At 36.6% G+C, this 22,529-nt stretch overlaps 1 protein-coding gene across 6 annotated transcripts in view; it reads right to left on the bottom strand.

Moving 5' to 3' along the window:
- LOC101892885 (putative FERM domain-containing protein FRMD8P1) overlaps window positions 1–22,529 on the bottom strand; it is a 1,829,920-nt gene that overhangs the window by 851,168 nt on the left and 956,223 nt on the right. The window lies entirely within an intron of this gene.

Raw genomic sequence — 22,529 nt, 5'->3', positions numbered from 1 at the left:
TCTTCCAATCTACGATACTCCATAGGTTTTCTATGGAGTTTAGGTCAATGACAAAACATCGATTTTTGACTCCCGCAACAATATTTAACATGTTTTGATGTAAGTTTGGGATCATTGTCATGCTGAAACACCCAAATGAGCCGAATATTTTACTCAGCGTAAGGGAACAACGTGATGTCCAACACATCTTTGTAAACAAACCGATCCATAACTTCCTTTATTTCATGGATAGGCCCAAGTCCATAGAAAGAAAAACAGCGCCACGCCATTTTTGACCCTCCCTCATGCTTCACTGTACCGTTGCAACACTGCGGCTTGAGTCCTTCATTTTTTTGTCTTCTCACCGTAAAATTTTTCACGTCTGAGCCTTTAATATTAAACGTAGACTATCCCGGAAATAATGTTTTTTCCATTGAGCTTGATTCCACTTAATATTATCGTTTCCGAAAGCCTTTTTGATTTTTTTAGATATAAATGGTTTTTGATGTCTTACGGGCATGCAGACCAGCTGCCACTACTCGTCTACGCACTGATCTCGAGCTTATATCCAATGATTGCTCTCTCACCAATCCAGTTGAACTCTTAAATAGTTGTTTTTTATTTCTCTCACAATTTGAGGATCAGTACGGGCTGAAGTTTTTCACGGCCTTCATCCGTTATAGACTGTTACTACTGATCCAGTTTCAAAAAACCGACTTAGTATACAGAAATAATTATAAAATCATATAAATATTTATGAAATATTTCTCGGAAATCATTTTCTGTGATATGTTGTTTTGATAGTCACTGATAATTTGCTGTTTTATTCAGGTACTGTATTTGCTTCTAGCCATTTTTAAAAATTTTTTGGGCAGTACTTAAAAAACGAAAAGAAAAACACATACTGTTGTAAAAAACTTCTCAAAAAGGATTTATGACAAGCGAAATTGTCGAAGGAAGCAAAAAGCGATAAATATCACAGTAAAAACAACTGAAATTGCAGCGGTTATATGAATGTACAACAGAGTTGCTTTTGTTTTGTCCAAGCCAAAATCGGGTTAATTGACTTTACCAAACATTATTATACCCTCCACCTTACTGTGGAGGGTATATTAATATTGTCATTCCGTTTGTAACTCCTCGAAATACTCATGTCACACCCAACAAAGTATATATATTCTTGATCAGCGTAAAATTCTAAGACGATTTAGCCATGTCCGTCTATCTGTCTGTCTATCTGTCTGTTGTAATCACGCTATCTTTCGAACAAATTGAGATAGAAGGCTAAAATTTTACACACATGTATCTTTTGCCAGTAGGCAGGTTAAGTTCATACATGGGCCATGTAGGTCGAAGTTATCATATAGCCCCCATATAACGGTACCTCCGATATTCGGTATTTTGCTGATTTCAGCGACATTATTTACCGGGATTGTTTCAAATTTGGCATTTGAAGTTCGTAATGATACTACAGCCTTAGACATAAATAAAATGTGCAGGTCCACGTCTTCGTATAGCCACCATATACCGTACCCCCCGATATTCGGTATTTTGATGATTTTAGCGACATTATTTAACGGAATCGTTCCAAATTTGTTATTTGAAGTTCGTAATAGATACTGTAGCATAACACAGAAAATGGCCCATGTAGGTCCACGTCTTCGTATAGCCCCCATATACCATACCCCCCGATATTCGGTATTTTGATGATTTTAGCGACATTATTTACCGGGATTGTTTCAAATTTCGCATGTGAAGTTCGTAATGGATACTTCAGCCCATGCCAGAAAATTGTCTGTGCAGGTCCACATCGTCGTATAGACATTCGGTATTTTTAAGATTTTAACAGAATTTTTAACGGATTTTATTTTTTTATACCCTCCACCATACTATGGAGGGTATATTAATTTTGTCATTCCGTTTGTAACTCCTCGAAATACTCATGTCAGACCCAACAAAGTATATATATTCATGATCAGCGAAAAATTCTAAGACGATTGAGCCATGTCCGTCTGTCTGTCTGTGTGTCTGTCTGTCTGTCCGTCCGTCTGTCTGTTGTAATCACTCTTTGTAATCACTCTTTCGAACAAATTGAGATAGAAGGCTAAAATTTTGCACACATGTATATTTTCCCAGTAGGCAGGTTGAGTTCGTAAATGGGCCATGTATGTCCAAGTTATCATATAGCCCCCATATAACGGTACCTCCCCATATTTGGTATTTTGATGATTTTAGCGACACTATTCACTGAAATTGTTTCCAATTTGGAATTTGAAGTTTGTAATGAATACTTCAGCCTAAGACAGAAAATTATTTGTGCAGGTCCACGTCTTCGTGTAGCCCCCATATAACGGTACCTCCCGATATTCGGTATTTTGATGATTTTAGCGACATTCTTTACCGGAATCGTTTCAAATTTGGTATTTGAAGTTCGTAAAGGATACTACATCCTATGTCAAAAAATGATCCATGTAGGTCCACGTCTTCATATAGCCCCCATAAAACGGTACCCCCGATATTCGGTATTTTGATGATTTTAGCGACATTATTTAGCGAACTCGTTCCAAATTTGGTATTTGAAGTTCGTAATAGATACTGCAGCATAAAACAGAAAATGAGCCATATAGGTTCACGTCTTCATATAGCCCACATATACCGTACCCCCCGATATTCGGTATTTTGATGATTTTAGCGACATTATTTACCAGGATTGTTTCAAATTTCGCATGTGAAGTTCGTAATGGATACCTCAGCCCATGCCAGAAGATTGTCTGTGCAGGTCCACGTTTTCGTATAGCCCCCATATAACGGTACCCCCTATATTCGGTATTTTAATGATTTTAGCTACATTATAAACAGATTTTTCTTCAAGTTTCGCATTTAAATATTGTAATAACTTATGACAAAAGTTGCCTATGCAGGTCCACGTCGTCGTGTAGGCATTCGGTATTTTTAAGATTTTAACAGAATTTTTAACGGATTTTATTTTTTTTTTTTGGAAATTATCAAATTTGTACCAGATGGTGGAGGGTATTCAAAGTTCGGCCTGGCCGAACATACTGCTTTTTAACTTGTTTTATCTAAATTAAGAGCCCTAACATCAATATTGCGAAGTAATTAGCAAAAATTGGGGATTATATGTGATTGTTAAAGTTTATATTAGTGTCGTAAAAAGTTAGGCCTCGTAACACTTTTAGGATTTTGATCTCCATTTAGTACAGATTTTCTGAATATTTATACTATATACTGCCGGAGAACAGGACAAATGATATGCAATTCTGTAAAATTATACATTACGAATGTCACAGATTTTATATTCTATTTTCGATTTACGCAACATAGATCAATTGTTCTGATAGAAATGTATAATATGTTTCGCGTCTGCAAGGAAACTTTAAGAAGTATTTAGATGCATACATATAAGTATCTGAGAGTGAATAGATAAAAATAATTTGTCCGTAGAAGAACGTATATCATTTTTTATTTTTTTCCCAATTGTTTATTTTACTCACATACATATACTCACATACAATATTAGCAATAAATTTAAAATTTGCTTTTAAATATATATATATATATATATATATATATATAACCACTATATAATGGTACCCCCGATATTCGGTATTTTGATGATTTTAGCGACATTATTTAACGGAATCGTTCCAAATTTGGTATTTGAAGTTCGCAATAGATACTGCAGCATAAAACGGAAAATGGGCCATGTTGGTCTACGTCTTCGTATAGCCCCCATATACCATACCCCCCGAAATTCGGTATTTTGATGATTTTAGCGACATTATTTACCGGAATCGTTTCAAAGTTGGCATTTGAAGTTCGTAATGACTACTTCAGCCCATGCCAGAGAATTGTCTGTGCAGGTTCACGTCTTCGTACAGCCCCAAATAACGGTACCCCCTATATTCGGTGTTTTGATGATCGTAGCTACATTATAAACGGATTTTTCTTCAAGTTTCGCATTAAAATATTGTAATAACTTATGACAAAAGTTGCCTATGCAGGTCCACGTCGTCGCATAGGCATTCGGTATTTTTAAGATTTTAACAGAATTTTTAACGGATTTTATTTTTTTTATACCCTCCACCATACTATGGAGGATATATTAATTTTGTCATTCCGTTTGTAACTCCTTGAAATACTCATGTCAGGCCCAACAAAGTATATATGTTCTTAATCAGCGTAAAATTCTAAAACGATTTAGCCATGTCCGTCTGTGTGTCTGTCTGTGTGTCTGTCTGTCCGCCTGTCTGTCTGTTGTAATCACGCTATCTTTCGAACAAATTGAGATAGAAGGCTAAAAATTTGCACACATATATATTTTGCCAATAGACAGGTTAAGTTCGTAAATGGGCTATGTAGGTCCAAGGTATCATATAGCCCCCATATAACGGTACCTCCCGATATTCGGTATTTTGATGTTTTTAGCGACATTATTCACCGGAATTGTTTCAAATTTGGCATTTGAAGTTCGTAATGGATACTACAGCCTAAGACATAAATAATCTGTGTAGGTCTACGTCTTCGTTTAGCCCCTATATAACGGTACCCCCCGATATTCGGTATTTTGATGATTTTAGCGACATTATTTAACGGAATCGTTCCAAATTTGGTATTTGAAGTTCGTAATAGATGTTGCAGCATAACACAGAAAATGGTCCATGTATGTCCACGTCTTCGTGTAGCCCCCATATACCGTACCCCCCGATATTCGGTATTTTGATGATTTTAGCGACATTATTTACCGGGATTATTTCAAATTTCGCATGTGAAGTTCGTAATGGATACTTCAGCCCATGCCAGAAAATTGTCTGTGCAAGTCCACGTCTTCGTATAGCCCCCATATACCATACCCCCAATATTCGGTATTTTGATGATTTTAGCGACATTATTTACCGGAATCGTTTCAAAGTTGGCATTTGAAGTTTGTAATAGATGCTGCAGCATAAAACAGAAAATGGACCATGTAGGTCCACGTCTTCGTATAGCCCCCATATACCGTACCCCCCGATATTCGGCATTTTGATGATTTTAGCGACATTATTTAACGGAATCGTTCCAAATTTGGTATTTGAAGTTCGTAATGGATACTTCAGCCCATGCCACAAAATTGTCTGTGAAGGTCCACGTCTTCGTATAGCCCCCATATAACGGTACCCCCTATATTCGGTGTTTTTGGATGATTTTAGCTACATTATAAACAGATTTTCCTTCAAGTTTCGCATTAAAATATTGTAATAACTTATGACAAAAGTTGCCTATGCAGGTCCACGTCGTATAGGCATTCGAAAATTTTAAGATTTTAACAGAATTTTTAACGGATTTTTTTTTTTTTTTTTTGGAAATTATAAAATTTGGCATTTGAAGTTCGTAATGGATACTACAGCCTAAGACATAAATAATCTGTGTAGGTCTACGTCTTCGTTTAGCCCCTATATAACGGTACCCCCCGATATTCGGTATTTTGATGATTTTAGCGACATTACTTACCGGGATTGTTTCAAATTTCGCATGTGAAGTTCGTTATGGATACTACAGCCTAAGACAGAAAAAAATCTGTGTAGGTCCACGTCTTCGTTTAGCCCCTATATAACGGTACCCCCCGATATTCGCTATTTTGATGATTTTAGCGACATTATTTAACGGAATCGTTCCAAATTTGGTATTTGAAGTTCATAATAGATACTGCAGCATAAAACAGGAAATGGGCCATGTAGGTCCACGTCTTCGTATAGCCCCCATATACCGTACCCCCCGATATTCGGTTCCAAATTTGGTATTTGAAGTTCGTAATAGATACTGCACCATAAAACAGAAAATGGGCCATGTAGGTCCACGTCTTCGTATAGCCCCCATATACCGTACCCCCCGATATTCGGTATTTTGATGATTTTAGCGACATTATTTAACGGAATCGTTTCAAAGTTGGCATTTGAAGTTCGTAATTGATGCTGCAGCATAAAACAGAAAATTGTCTGTGCAGGTCCACGTCTTCGTATAGCCCCCATATACCATACCCCCGATATTCGGTATTTTGATGATTTTAGAGACATTATTTAACGAAATCGTTCCAAATTTGGTATTTGAAGCTCGTAATAGATACTGCAGCATAAAACATAAAATGGCTCATGTAGGTCCACGTCTTCGTATAGCCCCCATATACCATACACCCCGATATTCGGTATTTTGATGATTTTAGCGACATTATTTACCGGAATCGTTTCAAAGTTGGCATTTGAAGTTCGTAATAGATGCTGCAGCATAAAACAGAAAATGGGCCCTGTAGGTCCACGTCTTCGTATAACCCCATATACCGTACCCCCGATATTCGGTATTTTGACGATTTTAGCGACATTATTTAACGGAATCGTTCCAAATTTGGTATTTGAAGTTCGTAATAGATACTGCACCATAAAACAGAAAATGGGCCATGTAGGTCTACGTCTTCGTATAGCCCCCATATACCGTACCCCCGATATTAGGTATTTTGATGATTTTAGCGACATTATTTACGGGGATTGTTTCAAATTTCGCATGTGAAGTTCGTAATGAATACTTCATCCCATGCCAGAAAATTGTCTGTGGAGGTTCACGTCTTCGTACAGCCCCAAATAACAGTACCCCCTATATTCTGTGTTTTGATGATCTTATATTCTGTGTTTTGATGATTTTTCTTCAAGTTTCGCATTAAAATATTGTAATAACTTATGGCAAAAGTTGCCTATGCAGGTCCACGTCGTCGCATAGGCATTCGGTATTTTTAAGATTTTAACAGAATTTTTAACGGATTTTATTTTTTTTATACCCTCCACCATACTATGGAGGGTATATTAATTTTGTCATTCCGTTTGTAACTCCTTGAAATACACATGTCAGGCCCAACATATATGTATATATATTCTTGATCAGCGTAAAATTCTAAGACGATTTAGCCATGTTCGTCTGGCGGTCTGTGTGTCTGTCTGTCCGCCTGTCTGTCTGTCTGTTGTAATCACGCTATCTTTCGAACAAATTGAGATAGAAGGCTAAAATTTTGCACACATGCATATTTTGCCAGTAGGCAGGTTAAGATCGTAAATGGGCCATGTAGGTCCAAGTTATCATATAGCCCTCATATAACGGTACCCCCGATATTCGGTATTTTGATGATTTTAGCGACATTACTTACCGGGATTGTTTCAAATTTCGCATGTGAAGAAAATAATCTGTGTAGGTCCACGTCTTCGTTTAGCCCCTATATATGGAGGTTATAATATTCGGATATATTCGGTATTTTGATGATTTTAGCGACATTATTTAACGGAATCGTTCCAAATTTGGTATTTGAAGTTCGTAATAGATACTGCAGCATACAACAGAAAATGGCTCATGTAGGTCCACGTCTTCGTATAGCCCCCATATACCATACCCCCCGAAATTCGGTATTTTGATGATTTTAGCGACATTATTTACCGGAATCGTTTGAAAGTTGGCATTTGAAGTTCGTAATAGATGCTGCAGCATAAAACAGAAAATGGGCCCTGTAGGTCCACGTCTCGTAATAGATGCTGCAGCATAAAACAGAAAATGGGCCCTGTAGGTCCACGTCTTCGTATAGCCCCCATATACCGTACCCCCGATATTCGGTATTTTGATGATTTTAGCGACATTATTTAACGGAATCGTTTCAAAGTTGGCATTTGAAGTTTGTAATAGATGCTGCAGCATAAAACAGAAAATGGGCCATGTAGGTCCACGTCTTCGTACAGCCCACATATAACGGTACCCCCTATATTCGGTGTTTTGATGATCTTAGCTACATTATAAACGGATTTTTCTTCAAGTTTCGCATTAAAATATTGTAATAACTTATGACAAAAGTTGCCTATGCAGGTCCACGTCGTCGCATAGGCACTCGGTATTTTTAAGATTTTAACAGAATTTTTAACGGATTTTATTTTTTTTATACCCTCCACCATACTATGGAGGGTATATTAATTTTGTCATTCCGTTTGTAACTCCTTGAAATACTCATATCAGGCCCAACAAAGTATATATATTCTTGATCAGCGTAAAATTCTAAGACGATTTAGCCATGTCCGTCTGTCGGTCTGTGTGTCTGTCCGTCTGTCTGTCTGTCTGTTGTAATCACGCTATCTTTCGAACAAATTGAGATAGAAGGCTAAAATTTTTCACACATGCATATTTTGCCAGTAGGCAGGTTAAGATCGTAAATGGGCCATGTAGGTCCAAGTTATCATATAGCCCCCATATAACGGTACCTCCCGATATTCGGTATTTTGATGTTTTTAGCGACATTATTCACCGGAATTGTTTCAAATTTGGAATTGAAGTTCGTAATGGATACTACAGCCTAAGACATAAATAATCTGTGTAGGTCTACGTCTTCGTTTAGCCCCTATATAACGGTACCCCCCGATATTCGGTATTTTGATGATTTTAGCGACATTACTAACCGGGATTGTTTCAAATTTCGCATGTGAAGTTCGTAATGGATACTACAGCCTAAGACAGAAAAAAATCTGTGTAGGTCCACGTCTTCGTTTAGCCCCTATATAACGGTACCCCCCGATATTCGGTATTTTGATGATTTTAGCGACATTATTTAACGGAATCGTTCCAAATTTGGTATTTGAAGTTCGTAATAGATACTGCAGCATAAAACAGGAAATGGGCCATGTAGGTCCACGTCTTCGTATAGCCCCTGATTAAGGGCGAGAAGGGAAACCAAACACTCTGTGTTGAGATCAGTTCCAAATCTCACTCCTGAGAAATAAAACACAACCGCTCGTTTGGGTTGCTGGTTTAAATCTGATTTTATTTTCAAAAAATATTATTCTTAACTGCTACAAAAACTGATCTAACTTAACCTATTCGCAGCCACACAATTGTCCTTATCTATTTTTAGATTTACAATGAACCATTGCGTAGCTGTTTGTCCCTTCATTCAAGTGGTCTTGGCTACCTACTGGCGCATCGATAATTGTGTGTGTGTGTGGGTCATGGACTTTATTATTTTACACATTACCATATGCGACAGCGCACAAGATCACTGAATTGTACACATGTGGTATTTTATGACCGCTGGGAAACTGATAATGTTTAAATATTTATTTTTAATTGTTAGATTTTCCCAGCGCCTCAACCGCACACAAAAGGATGTACAAAGTATTTTGTACATTCTCCCGGCCGGGTTTAATATGTATACATTTAGTTTTATTTTTTAAATCTGATTTTACCAAAGGGACAGTTAAAGGGACAGTTGATTTTTGTAAACAGTTAATACTTATAATAATGTAAGCCTTCTGCTAGGTAAACGGCTCCACTTCTTGATCCAGCTTCTTGGCAGCTAAGCATTTTGAGGAAGTCCTTTGAAAAATGTTGTTGTTGATCGGTGATTAAATTTCTTGAAGATTTTGTTGTTGTTGAGTTTTGTGGTTGGTGAGTTGATTTACTGCTATTACCACACTCGATGTTGTTAAAGTTGTATGTAGTTAGTGTTGTATAGGTGTTGATTGTATCCGCCGCTTTTGAGGGAAACGAATTTTTGGCGAGAAAAGAAACACACCGCTTCGTTCGGGTGTAGATTCAATTCTTATAGCGAGAAAAGATATAACACCGCTTCGTTCGGGTGTATAATCAATTCTTGCATCGAGAAGGATAGACCACCGCTTTGTTCGGGTGTAGAATCCATTCTCGATCCGGCTCGAAGGACCAAATGATTAAGGGCGAGAAGGGAAACCAAACACTCTGTGTTGAGATCAGTTCCAAATCTCACTCCTGAGAAATAAAACACAACCGCTCGTTTGGGTTGCTGGTTTAAATCTGATTTTATTTTCAAAAAATATTATTCTTAACTGCTACAAAAACTGATCTAACTTAACCTATTCGCAGCCACACAATTGTCCTTATCTATTTTTAGATTTACAATGAACCATTGCGTAGCTGTTTGTCCCTTCATTCAAGTGGTCTTGGCTACCTACTGGCGCATCGATAATTGTGTGTGTGTGTGGGTCATGGACTTTATTATTTTACACATTACCATATGCGACAGCGCACAAGATCACTGAATTGTACACATGTGGTATTTTATGACCGCTGGGAAACTGATAATGTTTAAATATTTATTTTTAATTGTTAGATTTTCCCAGCGCCTCAACCGCACACAAAAGGATGTACAAAGTATTTTGTACAGCCCCCATATACCGTACCCCCCGATATTCGGTATTTTGATGATTTTAGCGACATTACTTACCGGGATTGTTTCAAATTTCGCATGTGAAGTTCGTAATGGGTACTTCAGCCCATGCCACAAAATTGTCTGTGAAGGTCCACGTCTTCGTATAGCCCCCATATAACGGTACCCCCTATATTCGGTGTTTTTGGATGATTTTAGCTACATTATAAACAGATTTTCCTTCAAGTTTCGCATTGAAATATTGTAATAACTTATGACAAAAGTTGCCTATGTATAGGCATTCGAAATTTTTAAGATTTTAACAGAATTTTTAACGGATGTTTTTTTTTTTTTTTTTTTTTTTTTGGAAATTATCAAATTTGTGTCGAATGGTGGAGGGTATTCAAAGTTCGGCCTGGCCGAACATACTGCTTTTTAACTTGTTTTATCTAAATTAAGAGCCCTAACATCAATATTGCGAAGTAATTAGCAAAAATTGGGGATTATATGTGATTGTTAAAGTTTATATTAGTGTCGTAAAAAGTTAGGCCTCGTAACACTTTTAGGATTTTGATCTCCATTTAGTACAGATTTTCTGAATATTTATACTCTATACTGCCGGAGAACAGGACAAATGATATGCAATTCTGTAAAATTATACATTACGAATGTCACAGATTTTATATTCTATTTTCGATTTACGCAACATAGATCAATTGTTCTGATAGAAATGTATAATATGTTTCGCGTCTGCAAGGAAACTGTAAGAAGTATTTAGATGCATACATATAAGTATCTGAGAGTGATTAGCCTTTTTCTCAAATAAAAATAATTTGTCCGTAGAAGAACGTATATCATTTTTTATTTTTTTTCCAATTGTTTATTTTACTCACATACAATATTAGCAATAAATTTAAAATTTGCTATTAAATATATATATATAACCCCTATATAACGGTACCCCCGATATTCGGTATTTTGATGATTTTAGCGACATTATTTACGGAATCGTTTCAAAGTTGGCATTTGAAGTTCGTAATAGATGCTGCAGCATAAAACAGAAAATGGGCCCTGTTGGTCCACGTCTTCGTATAGCCCCATATACCGTACCCCCGATATTCGGTATTTTGATGATTTTAGCGACATTATTTAACGGAATCGTTCCAAATTTGGTATTTGAAGTTCGTAATAGATACTGCAGCATAAAACAGAAAATGGGCATTGTAGGTCTACGTCTTCGTATAGCCCCTATATACCGTACCCCCGATATTAGGTATTTTGATGATTTTAGCGACATTATTTACCGGGATTGTTTCAAAATTCGCATGTGAAGTTCGTAATGAATACTTCAGCCCATGCCAGAAAATTCGTCTTCGTACAGCCCCAAATAACGGTACCCCCTATATTCGGTGTTTTGATGATCTTAGCTACATTATAAACGGATTTTTCTTCAAGTTTCGCATTAAAATATTGTAATAACTTATGACAAAAGTTGCCTATGCAGGTCCATGTCGTCGTATAGGCATTCGGTATTTTTAAGATTTTAACAGAATTTTTAACGGATTTTATTTTATTTTTTATACAATCCACCATACTATTAATTTTGTATATTAATTTTGTCATTCCGTTTGTAACTCCTCGAAATACTCATGTCAGAACCAATAGATACTGCAGCATAAAACAGAAAATGGCCCATGTAGGTCCACGCCTTCGTATAGCCCCCATATACCGTACCCCCCGATATTCGGTATTTTGATGATTTTAGCGACATTATTTAACGGAATCGTTTCAAAGTTGGCATTTGAAGTTCGTAATTGATGCTGCAGCATAAAACAGAAAATTGTCTGTGCAGGTCCACGTCTTCGTATAGCCCCCATATACCATACCCCCGATATTCGGTATTTTGATGATTTTAGCGACATTATTTAACGAAATCGTTCCAAATTTGGTATTTGAAGCTCGTAATAGATACTGCAGCATAAAACATAAAATGGGCCCTGTAGGTCCACGTCTTCGTATAACCCCATATACCGTACCCCCGATATTCGGTATTTTGATGATTTTAGCGACATTATTTACCGGGATTGTTTCAATTTTCGCATGTGAAGTTCGTAATGAATACTTCATCCCATGCCAGAAAATTGTCTGTGCAGGTTCACGTCTTCGTACAGCCCCAAATAACGGTACCCCCTATATTCTGTGTTTTGATGATCTTAGCTACATTATAAACGGATTTTTCTTCAAGTTTCGCATTAAAATATTGTAATAACTTATGGCAAAAGTTGCCTATGCAGGTCCACGTCGTCGCATAGGCATTCGGTATTTTTAAGATTTTAACAGAATTTTTAACGGATTTTATCTTTTTTATACCCTCCACCATACTATGGAGGGTATATTAATTTTGTCATTCCGTTTGTAACTCCTTGAAATACTCATATCAGGCCCAACAAAGTATATATATTCTTGATCAGCGTAAAATTCTAAGACGATTTAGCCATGTCCGTCTGTCGGTCTGTGTGTCTGTCCGTCTGTCTGTCTGTCTGTTGTAATCACGCTATCTTTCGAACAAATTGAGATAGAAGGCTAAAATTTTTCACACATGCATATTTTGCCAGTAGGCAGGTTAAGATCGTAAATGGGCCATGTAGGTCCAAGTTATCATATAGCCCCCATATAACGGTACCTCCCGATATTCGGTATTTTGATGTTTTTAGCGACATTATTCACCGGAATTGCTTCAAATTTGGCATTTGAAGTTCGTAATGGATACTACAGCCTAAGACATAAATAATCTGTGTAGGTCTACGTCTTCGTTTAGCCCCTATATAACGGTACCCCCCGATATTCGGTATTTTGATGATTTTAGCGACATTATTTAACGGAATCGTTCCAAATTTGGTATTTGAAGTTCGTAATGGATACTACATCCAAAGTCAAAACATGTGTCATGTAAGTCCACGTCTTCATATAACCCCCATATACCATACCCCCCGACATTCGGTATTTTGATGATTTTAGCGACATTATTTACCGGGATTGTTTCAAATTTCGCATGTGAAGTTCGTAATGGATACTTCAGCCCATGCCAGAAAATTGTCTGTGCAGGTCCACGTCTTCGTATAGCCCTTATATAACGGTACCCCCTATATTCGGTGTTTTTGGATGATTTTAGCTACATTATAAAGAGATTTTTCTTCAAGTTTCGCATTAAAATATTGTAATAACTTATGACAAAAGTTGCCTATGCAGGTCCATGTCGTCATATAGTTATTCGGTATTTTCAAGATTTTAACAGAATTTTTAGCGGATTTTATTATACCCTCCACCAAAAAGGTATGGAGGGTATATTAACTTTGTCATTCCGTTTGTAACTCATCGAAATAATCATTTTAGACCCAACAAGGTATATTCTTGATCAGCGCAAAATTCTAAGACGATTTAGCCCTGTCCGTCCGTCTGTCCGTCTGTTGTAATCACGCTACAGTCTAAACGAATTAAGATAGGAAGCTAAAATTTTGCACAGATCTCTCTCTTGTCTGCAGGCAGGTCAAGTTCGAAGATGGGCTATATCGGTCCACGATATCGTATAGCCCCCATATAACGGTACCCCCCGATATTCGGTATTTTGATGATTTTACCCACATTTTTCAACGGAATTGTCTGAAAATCCACACAAGGAGTTCCTTATGGGTACTTTATACCTCGGCAGAGAATTATCTATATAGGTCCACAATATCGTATGGCCCCCATATAACGGTACCCCCCGATATTCGGTATTTTGATGATTTTACCCACATTTTTCAACGGAATTGTCTGAAAATCCACACAAAGAGTTCCTTGTGGGTACTTTATACCTCGGCAGAGAATTATCTATAAAGGTCCACAATATCGTATAGCCCCCATATAACGGTACCCCCCGATAGACGGTATTTTGATGATTTACCCACATTTTTGAACGGAATTGTCTGAAAATCCACACAAGATGTTCCTTGTGGGTACTTTATACCTCGGCAGAGAATTATCTATAAAGGTCCACAATATCGTATAGCCCCCATGTAACGGTACCCCCGACATTCGGTATTTTGATGATTTTACTCACATTTTTCAACGGAATTGTCTGAAAATCCACACAAGGAGTTCCTTGTGGGTACTTTATACCTCTGCAGAGAATTATCTATATAGGTCCACAATATCGTATAGCCCCCATATAACGGTACCCCCCGATATTCGGTATACCTCGGCAGAGAATTATCTATATAGGTCCACAATATCGTATAGCCCCCATATAACGGTACCCCCGATATTCGGTATTTTGATGATTTTACCCACATTTTTCAACGGAATTGTCTGAAAATCCACACAAGGAGTTCCTTGTGGGTACTTTATACCTCGGCAGAGAATTATCTATATAGATCCACGATATTGTATAGCCCCCATATAACGGTACCCCCGATATTTGGTATTTTGATGTTTTTAGCCATATTTTTCAACGGAATGGTCACAAGGGGTTCTTTGTACACAAGGGGTTCTTTGTGAGCACTTTACCCACCGACTGAGAATTCTCTATATAGGTTAACGATAACGTATAGCTCCCATATGACGGTACCCCGCGATATTCGGTATTTTGATGATTTTAGCCACATTTTCCAATCGTATTGCCTGAAAATCCACACATGGAGTTCCTTGTGAGTACTTTACACGCAGACATAGATTTGTCTTTATAGGTCCACAATATCGTATATCCCCCCATATATCGGCACCTTCCTATATTAGATTTTTTAAAGATTTTAAAAGAATTTTAAAAGAATTTTTATTGGATTTTTTTTTTTTGAAAATTTTCTAATTCGTTCCAAATGGTGGAGGGTATTCAAAGTTCGGCCCGGCCGAACTTACTGCTTTTTTACTTGTTTTATTTTTTTATACCCTCCACCATACCATGGAGGGTATATTAATTTTGTCATTCCGTTTGCAACTCCTCGAAATATTCATGTCAGACCCAACAAAGTATATATATTCTTGATCAGCGTAAAATTCTAAGACGAGTTAGCCATGTCCGTCTGTCTGTGTGTCTGTCTGTCCGTCTGTCTGTCTGTTGTAATCACGCTATCTTTCGAACAAATTGAGATAGAAGGCTAAAATTTTGCACACATGTATTTTTTCCCAGTAGGCAGGTTAAGTTCGTAAATGGGCCATGTAGGTCCAAGTTATCATATAGCCCCCATATAACGGTACCCCACGATATTCGGTTTTTTGATGATTTTAGCGACATTGTTTTTCGGAATCGTTTCAAATTTGGTATTTGAAGTTCGTAATGGATACTACATTCTAAATCAAAAAATGAGCCATGTAGGTCCACGTCTTCATATAGCCCCCATATAACGGTACCCCCCGATATTCGGTATTTTGATGATTTTAGCGACATTGTTTACCGGAATCGTTTCAAATTTGGTATTTGAAGTTCGTAATGAATACTTCATCCAAAGTCAAAGAATGAGCCATGTAGGTCCACGTCTTCATATAGCCCCCATATAACGGTACCCCCCGATATCCGGTATTTTAATGATTTTAGCGACGTTATTTACAGGGATTGTTTCAAATTTCGTATGTGAAGTTCGTAATGGACACTTCAGCGCATGCCAGAAAATTATCTGTGCAGGTCCACGTCTTCGTATAGCCCCCATATAACGGTACCCCCATATGCAGTATTTTGACGATTTTAGCTACATTATAAACAGATTTTTCTTCAAGTTTCGCATTTAAATATTGTAATAATTTATGACAAAAGTTGCCTATGCAGGCCCACGTCGTCGTATAAGCATTCGGTATTTTTAAGATTTTAACAGAATTTTTAACGGGTTTTATTTTTTGGAAATTGCCAAATTTGTACCAAATGGTGGAGGGTATTAAAAGTTCGGCCCGGCCGAAAAGTAGTATCAAATGGTGGAGGGCATTAAAAGTTCGGCCCGGCCGAACTTACGACTTTTTTACTTGTTCTTTTTGATTTTGGCCAGTATGGCTTTGTTAATCAAATTAGTCTCTTTGGCTATTTAAAATGCCCCTGTGGTCTTAAATTATAATTCCTTAATCGAAATTTTTCTTGTAGAAAGTCTCCTTTTTTCTGGAGAATAGCTACTTCTTGCTTGCATTGAGTCTTTTACCACTGGTGGGGAAACTCCTACAATTTTTTCTTTTGTGGTCGCTCGATTGACCAAATGGTCGATTGTCAATTATATTCTGAATCCTGCTCGGAGGATCAATGTTTTAAAAAATGAGAATAGAATGCAATCTCCCTCTTCGATTGTGTAGATTCAATTCTTCTCTTAAGTGCTCCAAAAAGTAATCTAACTAACCTAATTGCAGCCACACACACACACACATATATATATATATATATATATATATATATATATATATATATATATATATATATATATATATATATATATATATATATATATATATATATATATATATATATATATATATATATAATATTATTACATTCTGAAATTATTTTATTCGTATAGTTCTACTTACCCAATAAATACATAAAATCTGTAAATAAAATCTATATACATATATATATATATATATATATATATATATATATATATATATACATATATATATTTATATATATATATATAAATATATATATATATATATATATATATATATATATATATATATATATATATATATATATATATATTTATATATATATATATATATATATATATATATATATAGATTTTATTTACAGATTTTATGTATTTAGTGGGTAAGTAGAACTATACGAATAAAATCATTTCAGAATATAATAAGCTATGAACCAAAAAACATCCAAACTTCGTAGGCACCTTTAAACATTTCCTCTAAGAAATCAGCGAACAAGTTGATGATATCATATGACCATAATTCGTCCAATGTGAACTAAAAATGCTAAATTCATTGGTACTGCAATCAGTGAAATACCGAATATAAAGGGCGTAAAATAGTAGGGCGAATTGGACATTTTGAAATTCTTCCTAAACTTTCTGGATACCTTAAATCGCTTTTGCAGGTCATGATATGGGTCATAACCCCCGGATAAGGGTACAACCCGAAGTATATTTTACATTTTAGTCATATTTTCAAACTTATTTCGGCAATGTTGGTAATTTGAGAAGAAGAAACTGTCCTTGCAAAAATGATCACGTTTTAGTATAATTATTATATGATTTAAATTATTTTCGGGGTCTTGGACGTTTTTTCATTTTTGTGGCCCTCACTTGGCATCTTGGTTTCCAAGGGAGTACAAAACCTCTTCGCATAAGATTTTCAATTTTCGGAATAGTGTTCATCTGGGTCCTGACTACATTCATCATTTGATTGGCTAAAAATTGAATTTAGGCTACCCTGGGGTAGAGAACCATCTTACAGATAGCTGCCCACATAAGCAATTATTTAAGTATAGTCCCCACATTAGTTTGCCCGCAAATTACACTTTCCCAACTAATGTGTGGACAGAAAAGATAATTTTCTATTGAATTTGTAACCCCCAAGAAAATACTGGTTGGGACCGTAGATTTGGGATGTACGTCTATGGGAAATAAATCTCGAAATGTCAAACTGGGACTCATTCAGTAGGAAATTGTGGCAGAAACATAAAAAACTAATATTAGAAACTACCACGCTACCGAACATTTGTATAATCGTCATTAAATTATGCTAAAATTAAAAATATGGACATTATGGGGTCACAAACGCACAATTTAAATGACAAAATAATTAATTTCCATCTTACTGTAATGAGTGTAAAAGAGTAATTGTCTTTGACAATTCTGAAATCATTCTGCCGTCAAATACGAGGTGGACAAAAGTACAATACCACGCAGCATGGTATTTTAAACGTTGGAAATACTAATTTCAAATAACAGCTCATTTGAGTTTAAAATGTTGCTAAGCTCTTTACAATACCAAAAATTGAGCTGGGTCTTCATCTGGTCCTATTATAGATGTTCTATATCATATAGGTTTCTTACCTCAAATAAAAGCCTATACCTGAAAGTAGGCTTTAAAAAAATACGAAGACATGGCCCATTTTGTGTTTTATTGTTGTAAATTTAAATTTGTTTCCACTAATGTCCACTAACACTTAACACCAGGTAGACAAATAAAACACTCGCGGACACTTTCGGTTTTTTCGGACTTTATTTCACACTTGTTAACTCTTAGGCAGACACTTTACAAACTGAGGTAACTTTCTTTCTCTTCTCCTGCTTATATATATAAAAGCTTTTCTAGATGGTTCTAAACTAGAATATTCTTAATCTAGACTATTCTGTAACGGACATATTATCTTAATAATCTACACATACTAAATACTAGATAATCGATGTTATTAGTTAACCGATATTTACATGCTCATATTTACATCATTACATGTAGGGGGAGCTGCACAAATATATGTGTTGCAAGGTTGTATTTAATTCACAATAACTGACACCCCTCCTCAACACATATATTTCTTATTTCCTTATTCTCTAATTTATACGTACTATTTACATTACAACACTTATTCATTCTTTATAGACATACTATAAAAATCCAGTAATGTCAATCCAAGTTCTTTTACTAGTTTTAAATGAGACACCTTTGATAAATTCTTCGTTAAAGTATCTGCTATGTTCTCAGAACTAGAAACGTAACATAAATCTATATGTCCTTCCATGTACACATTTCTTATATGGTGAAACTTTATATCTATATGTTTTGTTCTATTGTGATATACTGGATTTCTAACTAAATGTAACGCCCCTACATTATCTCCATTTATCATTATTTTATCAGGGCAATCTATTTTAAGTTCAGACAACAACTTTCTTAAATAAACAGCTTCTTTTGCTGCTGATGAAATAGCCATATACTCGGCTTCAGTGCTACTTAACGCAACTGTATCCTGCTTCTTTGATTCCCATGAAAAAGCACTTCCATCGAGCATAAACACGTAGCCAGTGTACGATTTTCTTGTTTCTATATCACCACCTCAGTCAGCGTCAACATAAGCTATTACCTGTTGTCCAGTCTTTTGATACTGTAATCTATAATCTATCGTTTTATTTAGATACTTCAAAATTCGTTTCGCTGCTGTCATATGCTCATAATGAGGATCCGTATTTTTCTGTGATAGTTTACACACTGAATGTAGTATATCAGGACGCGAACATATCGCTAAATACATTAGTGATCCTATTAACGACTGGTAATCTTTTGAATCTACTCGCTTACAATTTTCATTGCTACATGCTATCTGAAATTTGGGTTCTAATGGGGTACAAACTGGCCTACACACTTTCATTCCATATCTATCTAACAATTCTCTAATTTGAGCTTTCTGATGTATACTAATTTTACCTGTAGATCCTTCTCTTTCAATTTCAATGCTCAAAAACTTAGTAGCTGGTCCCTTGTCAACTACATCTACCCTTGCTGCAATATTTGACTTTATATCTTCCATTTCACTGAAGTCTGAACTTGCTATAAATTATACTCAGCTGCAAGAGCTATTACCATTCTAATTGTTTCATATCTGACTACAGGTGAAAATGTCTCCGTATAATTTATTCCATATTCTTGATCAAACCCTCTTGCAACCAATCTTGCTTTAAATCGCTCAACTTGACCTTTGGAATTTTTCTTTAAGGTAAAAACCCACTTGCAGCCAATCACTCTTTGACCTGCTGGCAAATTACTCAATTCCCATGTTTCGTTTTTTATTAGCGAATTATATTCATCTTCCATTGCCTGTTGCCAATATTGGGAATGACATAGCCTCTTCAACAGTATTTGGCACAACAATATCCTCAACCTTCATTAGATTCAAAACATTATACTGTTTCTTTGGTCTACCTGCTTTACCAGTCTTTACTATTTTTGGTCTGCCTGGACCTATTCGCGGCTTCTCTACATTACTCCCCTCCTTAATGGAATGTTCCTGTTCCTCTATTGACATATTGTCTTCCTCTGCCGACTCAAATTCGCCATCACTTTTCATACTCTGATCATCATTGTCATCACTCTTATGGTCGTGTTCCTTATAATCCGACAAATTAATTTCTCCACCATTGGTAATCGGAATTTGCACTACATCCTTGTCATTAATTTCCTCTATGAAATACACATCGCGGCCTAACACTACCTTTCTTGTGTGTTTATCAAACAAACGATACGCCTTCGATGTCTCTGAATACCCTACAACCACATACTCTTCACCCTTTGCTCTAAATTTATGGTGGTGTTTCTTATTCAGCGCTATTGCTGTAGAGCCAAACATTTTTAAATGTTTTACTGCAGCCTTTTTATTATACCACATCTCATATGGCGTTGCCTTGTCGTCTAACGCTTTTGTGGGTGATCTATTTCGCAGGTACGCTGCTGTGTTTACAGCCTCTGCCCACAACGACTCATCTAGATTTGCTGCTACAAGCATAGACCTAGCCATTTCCACTAAAGTTCGATTGAACCTCTCAGCCACACCGTTTTGTTTGTGGTACAGTGAGTTGCCTAACAATACCATGCTCTTTCAAATATGTATTAAAGTGGTTGTTTACAAATTCTGTGCCATTGTCCGATCTCAAACATTTTATCTTCCTACCTGTTTGACGTTCGACCATCTCTTTGAACTCTTTAAATTTCTCAAATGTCTCATCTTTTGATTTGAGGAAATAAACAAAAACATAACGCGACATGTCATCAATAAATGTTAATAAATACCGCGAAACCCCAATTGACTGTTTATTTATTGGTCCGCACAAATCAGTATGAACTAACTCTAATAAGTCTGTCGCTCTGCTCTCAGACTGCGTGAATGGCTTCGCTGTGCACTTGCTTTTCATGCAAACCTTACAATTTATTTCTTTAGGAAAATTTACTTTCATACCATGTACTAATTTTTCATCAACTAATTTCTTTAAGCTATTTAAATGTAAATGTCCATATCGGTAATGCCATTTGAGAGCCTCATTACTATTCATAAAAAATGATTTCTTTTTTGATGTAGTATACAAAAACAAATCGCCTACCCTTTTTGCGTACAGCACTGTTTTTCCTTTAGCATCGATGACTCTTGCTCCTTTACCATTGAATTTCACTGCCGCCTTATTTGCCACTCTGCCCACAGAAATAAAATTGCACTGCAGTTCAGGCACATACAGAACGTTGTTAAGCATAACGTTGCACTCTTCTAGAAACACACTGCCTTTGCCTCTCTCGCCAGCCAAATTTATTTCTTCATGGTGATCTATAAATTTCGTGAACATTCCTCTGTCGCAGCACAAATGAGTTGTAGCGCCACTGTCGACGCACCACACGCTGGAGTTTAACACGTTGTTGTTGTTGTTCTCATTCGTTGATGCCAGCACACTGAATGACTGTGTGTGTGCGTTTGCGCTCATCTTGCCTTTGTTGTTGTTGCATTGGGCAGCGAAATGCCCTTGACGTCCGCAAATGTAACACTTGCCATTTTTGTTGTTGTTGTGCACATTCTTATTGCTTCGCCCATTGTTGTTGTTGTTGTTGTTGCTACCTGTGTGGAATTTTCTGGGACTTTCCTTGTTGTTATTTCTATAGCATTTTCTGGGGTGTTCTTTTTTGCTGTGCGACACAAATGCATTTTCTGCTGCTACTACGTCACTGGAACCGTTTGCCTTTCTTCTTTCGCCTTCCTCAGCAAGCTTGATCTTTAATGCACTCAGACTGGGCAATTCGTCTCTGGTTTCCAAAGCCACCACAAAATTCTCAAACGACTTTAGCAAGCTTGCTAGCAGCATTATTACAAATAGCTCTTCTTGTAGCTCGATCCCGGTCTCTGCCAATTTGTCACTTATAGCAGCGAACTTGCACACATGCTGCTGGACATATTCACCCTCGCCCATACGCATGCCCAACAATTGCTTAAAAAGGGTGACTTTTCTTACCGGGCCTTTTGGTCTATGTACATCTTTTAGGGTGTTCCATGCTTCCGCCGATGTTTTGCAGGCTTTTATGTAGGGGATCTGTCTTGCCGTTACACTCAATATAATGGTCGCCAGCGCTTTTTCATCTTTTTTGACCCATGACTCGTTATCTTTTTCTGGTTTCTTGGAGGAACCGCTCACCACGTCCCAGCACTCCTGATGCACCAAAACCGCTTTCATCGTAAAACTCCAGGAGTCAGAATTAGCTTCGTCTAGCTTCTCTATATTATATAACGACGAGCCCATTTTTACTTCACAATTATTTTTTTTTTTAATTTGAAAGTCTTTACTGACACACAATTGTCCACTTGTTGGCCTTTTTTCTTTGTCTCAAATGTTCCTTTTATATGTTGACATGC

The sequence above is a fragment of the Musca domestica genome, unplaced genomic scaffold, assembly GCF_030504385.1.
Source record: "Musca domestica strain aabys unplaced genomic scaffold, Musca_domestica.polishedcontigs.V.1.1 81, whole genome shotgun sequence".
Lineage (NCBI taxonomy): Eukaryota > Metazoa > Arthropoda > Insecta > Diptera > Muscidae > Musca > Musca domestica.
Note: the sequence above shows the minus strand (reverse complement) of the source record. Positions and strands in the feature narration are given on the sequence as shown.